Here is an 8148-nt window from a genome sequence, read left to right on the forward strand (position 1 = left end):
AGCTCGATGGTAATAAAAATACTTTAATACTGTATATATAAATTCTCTGCTATCTTGACTGGAAGAAGGAAATACTCAATTGAATATGAAATCGCGATAAGGAGAATATTATAACTTATAAAACTAGGAAAATATACGTAATTTGCGAGACTAGCAAAATATACTTAAATTCCGGGATATGAATTTTTCTTTATGGCTCGTTACCAAACCTGTGTAATGACGCGATCATGCTAAAATGAAGGAAAAGCTTACCATAACATACCTGGAGTAGGAAAAACTCTGTATAATATCCCGTTGGAGAACCTTCATTGAAATTTTTGGACGAAACTGCTTTTGTTCTTTTGAACCAAGTGAACGAAATTTGCAAGATTATTTGGATAACTGGATTCTGCTTTAGAGTCACTTGGTATTGGTTAGCTTTTAAGCATCATCCATCTGGCTCAGGCATCATATTTTAGAACATCTGACCTTGGATAATTGATTGAAGAATGAACAATGAATTGCTAAATAGAAATACTAATTATCCTTGTTGTTTTCATGTCACTTTTTGAGTCCTTGGAATTTTAAGACATGGACAAGTATCTTGCTTTTGGAAAATATCATTTTCTAGGTTGCCACATAGGTTATTTTAATTTCTTAGTCACTTTATGTGTTGCCACATGTCTTTTGGAGTATAATTAATTTAGTTTTATCCACTTATTAGTTAACCGGGTAATGTCCTGTTACTCAGTAATTTATCAATTACCCGCATAATTTAAAACTTACCATAAATTACTTAAAATTCTATTTATTTTTAAAATACTTCATATATACTTTATATATTATACTACCATAATCATATGGTACCTTGCATGGTACTAGTTCATAATTATCGGTATTATCGCTCGACCCGTATTTTATTCCAAATTGGCTACTTTCAACGAAACTCATTTTCTTTAATCCATGTAGCCCTTCATCCTTCATAACACTTATTTATCGCTTGTTAAAAAATAAGATAAATACCTTAACGCCAAGATCATCCCATCCCTATGTCCATATCGGTTAACCAAAGACGAAACTTTTAACGTACGAAAACGCAAGATGTAACATCCTTTCCCCCTTAGAAATATTCGTCCTCAAATTTTCAACTCCCCGAGAGCTATATAACTTTGTCAGGGTTGCCTTTGTAATAACACTACTACCAACTCTCCCCATGGAGGCTTAATGACCCAACGACACACAGGACTATAATTATGAATAACAACAATGGCTTCACATGACCAATGATAATAACCAACACAAGAATTTATTCACGCACCTTGAGGTTATGACGTCTCAGTCGGACCCTTCTCTGGAGGAGGAGATAAGTAGAGATATCTAGACTTCATGTCTTCCTCGTCCTCCCAAGTCATTTCTTTCACATTGTTGTTCCTCCAAAGTACTTTCACGGAGGCTACCTCCTTATTTCGCAGCTTGCGGATTTGTCGGTCTAGGATGGCAACTGGAATTTCCTCGTATGACAAGTCCTATGTAATCTGTACATCATCCGTGGGCACCACTCGGGTAGGATCACCAATGTACTTCCGTAACATAAATACGTGAAAAACCGGATGGACAGACTCCAATTCCGAGAGCATTTCTAACTCATAAGCTACTTGTCTCACTCTTCGAATGATCATATAAGGACCAATATATACCGTGGGCTAAGATTGCCTTTCTTTCCAAATCTCATCACACCCTTCATAGGTGACACCTTTAAGAATACCCAATCATCAACCCCGAACTCTAAATCTTGTCGCCGCATGTCGGAATATGACTTCTGACAACTCTGAGCTATTAATAGTCGATCCCGAATCAACTTTACTTTTTCTATGGCTTGCTGAACTAGGTCTGGCCTGTGTAATCCAGATTTTCCAATATCAAACCACCCTATAGGTGACCTACACATTCGTCTGTCGTAGCTTTCTTTAACATCAGCTATTACTTTTCCCGGTCTTTCTTGTTGCAGGCATACTTAGCTTATCTTAGTTGCTATGCATGTTAGAGTTTTCGTGATACTCAGATGATCTTGAATATTACTTTCTATTTTACTTCCCATTTATTAGCCATGGTAGGTGATACTTTCCTTTGGAGTGCTTACAATGTTGTTATGAGACTGTTGTTACACAATCATTTCCTCTTTAGGTCGTTGTGCTTAGGTTGAAGCCTTCTTCCTTATTTCTTCAACTAGTCTTTCGTTGTAGTACTTAGGGAGAACCCTTAACTCTCATAAAGCTGTGAGCTTACTACATTGTATACTCGACGGACCTCCTGATGTCCTTCCTTTCCTATACTTATCCGTAGTTACTTACCTCTACGCCCTGGAGCTTGTGGGTTACTTCTGAACTAATATTTTGACTGTCCTCCCAGTGACACTCTCTTTTATATTCGTAGCACTCATACGGTACCTTTTTAGCTTCCCCAAATAAATATATATTAAGTATTATAATGTCATACTGTGAGGTTGAATTCCCCATGTTGGGGTCCACTCTGTTTATCTTGTACGATCTATTGATTTGTCTGTAACCTTTTGTCTAGTAATGACTATGCTCTTCCTGAATCAACTACAAACTATTCGTTGGCCTATTCTCATATCCATATTCTGCGTAATCCTTTTTTTGGGTATTTCCTTGTCTTAACTTACCTTACGTACTGACTCCTTTTCTATCAATAACATCTCGTGTAGGAACCATTACTTCCTTTTGGATAAGTGCAACCTCATCCCTTTCTCTTTTTTTTTTGCATTATTCCTTTATTATTCCATATTCCCTCCTTTAGGGGAGTACTAAAACTTGGAGCTATGACGACCTGCTTATAGATGTTTTTTTTCATCTTTATCTTTGGCGTCCTTTCACATTATCAATGAACCTTACTCGCTTTGTGGTAATCCTTCTGGACCAAGGATAACAAAATCCCTCGCTCGCGATGGTGACACTTAGTGTAACTAGCACATACAGTCTCTTAAGCTTAACTTTGCTCACCTTGCTTGCTTTAGGGAAGCGTCTCCCTAAATGACCATTCTCTGAATTCATCATGGATCTTCCTCTGTTGTCCATTCTATTATTGCCGGAATGCAATCTGAAATTCACATGATGCTGACTATTATCAAATCACTCAGTCCCTTGCTCATGTTTAGTTTATCTTATTCACCGGTCCATAGTGATTTCTATTACTTTAGGGTCTAACTTTTCCTTTTAATAATCACGTTAGAGTCGCGAACTTATTTCTCAAAATGGGTATGTGATTGTATGTCCTATACTCTTTTGTTGTCTTAAGGTCCATCACCTTTCATCTCTTTCTTCATTTGACTATAGGTTCTATAACACTCTACCGTTATCATCAATGTATCACACCTTATTCATAATGCTTCCTTATCTTTCTTCTCATTACTCTGCTATTATTTCTGCATATCCTTTTTCTTGTGAAAACTTCAACACGATATTCTTTCGCTTTTATCTCTCCTTGCTTCATTCATCGTCTCTTCGGGTTGCTCAACGTCCTCTCTCTTCTAGGGACGAGAGTCACACTAAGGTAATATTTATCCCTTCCAGGCTTTCAGTGCCTATCATCTGGAAAAAAAATTTATCATACTAGTATTCACATCTAATTGTAATATTCTAGAGTGCACAATCTGGGTGTCTCACAAGGAGGTCTATTAGCACATTTGCAATATCCTTCGGCAATGTTAACCAATGCAAGCAATCCATTCATCCAATTTGGGTTACCCTAAACCTAGACGGATCTTGATATCCCGTCCTTCTCTTAACTATACATGTTAGCCCCCACAGGGCATAACTGAAATTGGTGTGACCAATTGTACATACCTCTGTTACTATTGAATATAACTCAAAAAGCTTATGTTCCTCTGCCTAAATTATAAACACTGTTAACCTTCATTAACTGGGCGCCTCGTACCCTTCATTATCTTGCTTCTTTTGCTTGTTGAAACTTGTATTTATCTTCTTAATCTCTCATTGTCTTTCACCATAAAGATGGATAAACATTCTTGCCTTAAGGCTTCTTATCAAGAAGCTTACACCTTTCAGTACTCCATGATCTGCTAAAGACCTCACATTTACTTATCGTAATCATCATACAAAAATCAAATTCCTCTGACTCAGCCCTTCCACAGCTATCTCTCTTTCCAATCCTTCTTTTGGGATGTAGGTATCGTCTTATTAAGAATAAAAAAAGAATTTCGGAATTTGAATTTTTATAAGTGAGCTCTACCACACGATCTACAGTAAAAAGAAAGAGTGACAGTCCTAAATGCCCTGTAGCCTCCTGCTTATGAGTGTGGTGCACGACACACCCATAAACAAGACTCTACTAGACATGGCTTGTAGACTCCCTAGGATAGAACTGCTCTGATACCACTTTTGTCACGCCCCGAATATGGGGGGGCGAGACCAGCACCCAGTGCCTCACCTATCCTTGCGTACCAACTTGCAACTAAGGGACTCTGAACATATGATGTCATACTTTGGCCATGGGCCCCATTTCAAGACGACTGCGAATTGTCACACCCTAAAAACAAAGGAGCGCGACCGGCGCTCTACCGAGTAAACCCGATTGAGCAAGCCTTCTAGGTTTCATTCTACCTAAACTAATTCATGAATAAATAGGAGATGGACTCCATTAATCATACGTTGTAAGTATTTCATTAACAACACCCACTTTATTTCCATTAGTAACTTAAAACATAATTATCAAAATATTACAATTTTTATAAATCTTTTCCAAACATCAATATATCTATTTTAATTTCAATACCCGACACTACCCACAACTTGTCTACGGAGCCTCTAAACATAACTGAAGAGTAATGTAATATGAAAATGCCGATAACAAGGCTCCGGATATACCTCAAATACAAAGTACTTGATAAACAGATGAAACAGGACCCCAAATGAAGTGGGACTCACCATGTCAGCTGAAAGGATGATGCGGCACTAGTTGTGACCAACACTGCCTGCTATAGAAATACCTAGATCCATTTAAAGATGTAGCGCCCCGGTAAAATGGACGTTAGTGCCATCGAATAGCGCTAGTATGTATAACTAAACACCATCTAGTTAGAAAGAACTTTTATATAATAATGAGGAAATCACAAGTACAACTCAAACACTTTAAATGATCACATTATTATCAAATAAAAGAATCATGCAATTTTCACATCATTTTCCCATAGCCTTTGGTATTGGGGCATTTCATACTGTTCCACATTGTTCATATCACCACCGCTATCTTGAGCGTAGTCCGATCTCGACCCGATCGGCTAGGCCGTCTCCCGGAGACGTTACCAATATTCCATTCACACTTTTCAATTTCAATTATCAATGTATTACCACCATATGTATATATCATGGCGTCGGATCACGGCCCGATCGGCTAGGCCGCCTTACCGAGGCATTTCCCTTTTCCCATCATCTCATTTCAGTCTTTGTTCCCACAAATCATTTAATAGGCATTTGGGGCCATAGTTGTCACATCATATATTTGGCACTAGGCCGCATCTCACATCATTCCCAATTTCAATGGTAGGTTTGCAACTTAAGAGAGTATGGGCATACAAGAGCAAAAAAGATTGTAAGCGTAGATGAGATTGCACATAGATGGCACAACAACGCACTTCAATTTCAATTTAAGGTCTAAGCATTTCAATACATGATTCATAGTCCTTGTACTTTTTCGAATTATCAAGAATAGCACATTGATCATATTGGAGTACATCTTTCACAAATATAAGTTAGCAACCCCAAATTCGTGTGGAACAATAATCAATTTAACAATTCTACTTTAATCTTACTGTATTCACACAAACACTGACGAAGCTCAATTTCTAAAAGACGGGGTTTTAGCCATACATACCTTGTTTAAGCTTTGCTTAAGTTACTACGACATTGCAGAAATCCTAGCAATCCCAATCTACTTTGAGACATAATAAAATTGAACACAAATTAGAAAGGTATTCATGGTTTCATCTCATTTGAGTATTTTATCAAATACTAGTTGAGCATCTTGATTTCAAATCTCTTTTACAAGGTTTCCTTCATTCCCCAATCCAATCTTTACTTATTTATGTTCAACAATCTTTCCAAAATCCTAATTTATACATGCATGAATACATAATAGTATTACACCTAAGAATCATACCTCAATACCCCATCTTATACCCCAAACTCGAAATTTAAGTCTAATGTATAGAATCTTACCTCTCAGATGAAGAACTTGTGATTGGGTTCTTTGATTCTTGATGATTGATGCAAGATTGGATGATTGAATGTTGGGTTCCTCCTTCTCTCTCTAAAATGCTCTCAACTCTCTCTAAAATCAGTAGAAAAATGCCCTCAAATGAAGCCCCAAAGACTATATATTAAAATTAGGTCGGGTTATAAAAATAGGTAGATTAACCCTCCGAGGGTCTGCGGTCGCAGAATGGGTATGCTGGCCGCAAACGCATCGTAAAACTCGGTGCCCAAAACTGGGCTACACTGGTCCAGTTTGCGACCAGATTTGCGATCGCAAATCAAGTATGCAGACTGCATAATGGTTTTTGCAATCGCATATCTGACACAAGATCGCATTTTTCTAGCCTTTGGTAATTTGACCATAACTTTGTGTAGGAATGTCTAAATGGCTAATGGTTTGAAGTATTGGAAACTAGACTAAAAAACCTTTGATTTGATAGTACATAAAACCTTATACATATTTAGATATGATAGTTCAAAGTGGGGACTAGTGCAAGTACCTTTGGAATCTTAGCCTATTATGAAACTTTTCCCATTTGGCTTACACTTAAGCCTCTCCTTGGACCCCAAATTACTCACCACAAGACTTGTACACTTATATACAAAATATATTTGATTCCCACCATGTTAATAGAACAAAAAATATTATAATTAGCCTACGTGGCACCATGAAATCCTAAATTACTTAGCGAAATTTTCCGGGGCCTTACATTCTCCCCCCACCCCTTAGGATCATTCGTCCTCGAATGAGGAGTAGAGTCCGACTTAAACACTTAACATAATAAATCTCTTTCTAACCTACCTCAAGTCCCTAAAGTTTGACTAACTCCCAAATTTTTCAAAAATTTCGACAGAGTCTCCTTTGTAACTAGGCCTATCCACCTGTTAGAGAACCACCAAAACCATTCTAGAAACACATCCACAACTCGACAAAGTACCATAATGTATATATCAATAATAAGAACCTCAGCATTACAAACATCACATTATCACGATGATACCTGGACATGGACTACACATTTTAAATCATATCACCTATAAGGTACCATTCAAATCAAAACTAATTGTTACACAATCAAGTGAATCTTTCCACAACACTTTTGGCCTTCAAGGTGGCCTCCTCGACTTACAGGCTTTACCACAACCCATTCGCGAAAACAATCCAACCTTCAAACTTATCTAACAAGGATGATAACTAAATACCTCGCATAAGCTAACTATCCATTAACCTCACGTTCAATTGTTTCCACCAGGATGATACACAAAAGGTCTCCAAATACCTTCTTAGACATAGACATATGAAAACACATAATACATGTAGAACAACGATGGTAAACATCGTACTCATAGCACGACCCAATGTGAACTACACTTATGCAACCTTCATTATCAACTCAAATAACATCTTTAGGGGAAAGTATTGAGAATAACCCCTTCACCTTCCTAAACTCTAAATCTCTACACGAACGCCCATGCTAAACCTTTGATGACCTTCCACAATTACTCTAAGATGTGCTATCATAAACTGACGACAAAATTACCTATCGAATATATGTGATCACACTGGGATGCTTCCTTTTTGACATGTTTAAACCTTCAATACCCAGTAGATTTAATACAATAAGGAGCAACGGAGTTCAAGATCGGGCTGGAATTATTCAAGAATCCATTAAGGCCCTGAGCAGAGTACTTCCTAAGGTTATATGGGTAACTAGTACCCTGGCAATATGAATCATTAAGGAGTAATATTCAAGTATGTGACCTAGTCGTCTCCTAGAGTGTAGGGAAAATCTAGTTATCAAGAATGAGAATATTTTGGCACCTTGAATGCGATATGGGTTTCAAAACACATGAAGTTGAATTACACTCTTAATGTTAA

This window comes from Nicotiana sylvestris, chromosome 8, assembly GCF_000393655.2.
Source record: "Nicotiana sylvestris chromosome 8, ASM39365v2, whole genome shotgun sequence".
Taxonomy (NCBI): Eukaryota; Viridiplantae; Streptophyta; class Magnoliopsida; order Solanales; family Solanaceae; genus Nicotiana; species Nicotiana sylvestris.